Raw genomic sequence first — 1,196 nt, forward strand, 5'->3', positions numbered from 1 at the left:
AAAACACACCACGTATACTTTTTACCCCCCGCATGCCGCCCGGTTTTTAGAAGAGCTTGCCATCAATTTTTCTTGGGACTCGGGAGCAGCGATGAAATTTAAAAAAACGAATGGGGGAGAGATTCCAGTAGCGCGGGCAAAAAGGACAAAAAAAAATCACCCGAAAAAGAAAAAAACAATAAAAAAAAAAAACATCAAAACGCACAAAAAAGGAAAAACAGGTTGCAAGGATGTGTGCTTCAAGAGGTGAAAAGTAAAGCCGCAATCTGAGTGGGGGAAATTATGGCAGTTGGCAAAGCAGAAGGTGAAAAACTTTTCAAAAATTTTATGGTTTTAGGGGCTGCGTGGCCTTTTCTGTTGTAAAAGAAAAAAACAGAACAAAAAAATTTTATTTTAAGTGGTTGACCCTTTTTAAGAAATCAGTTTTCGAAGGTTTTATCATGCAAAATTTTTCTTTGGGGAAAAACAGGGTGCTAGAAGGAGGAAGAGAAAGAAAACCAAAAATCTATTGGACAGATAACGGCTCAAAATTCGAACGGTGACAACAACTGATTATTAGAATTTTTTTTGATTATGAATTATAGCCAGTAAAGGTGTCGACTCAAATCTCTATAGGCAAACAAGAGGTGTTTCGAAGCAGCGGACGGCCAAGAGCCCCATTGTCCGATAACGTGGAGCAATAAACGAGATTCGACATGGCACTGGCTCCGGCTTCGCTTATCGTCCGTATTCTTTCCCGTCCGTTTTTATCGAAGCCGAAAAGGGAAGGGTGAAAGGTAGTGTAGTGGCGAGGGTATTAGTGTTGGTAGCAGCAACGGTAGTAGCAATCATGGAGATGAGGAGGAAAATATATAGTGGCGACGATGATGCAGTGTTGCAGACGTAAATAAATGCCCTAGGTCTTCCCTTTTTGAAATGTTTATCTAGGCTACCCACATGAAGACGTTATCAGGAAAATAAACCGTAATCTTTCATCCGGACGTAATATACAAATAGGTCACATTCATCCGTACAAAAAAAAATACAAAAAATAAGGCGAATTCATCATTTTTGCAACAATCGGTGCCACGTTTCAATGGCTGGTTATTCATTGACTCAGTAATTAACTGCAATAATTCAAGAAGTCAGTAAAGCATCTGGGCATCTTAATAATACTCAGCAACCTTAATTCTCTCTAATTCTAAGGGATGTGAATC

The sequence above is a fragment of the Penaeus monodon genome, chromosome 19, assembly GCF_015228065.2.
Source record: "Penaeus monodon isolate SGIC_2016 chromosome 19, NSTDA_Pmon_1, whole genome shotgun sequence".
Taxonomy (NCBI): Eukaryota; Metazoa; Arthropoda; class Malacostraca; order Decapoda; family Penaeidae; genus Penaeus; species Penaeus monodon.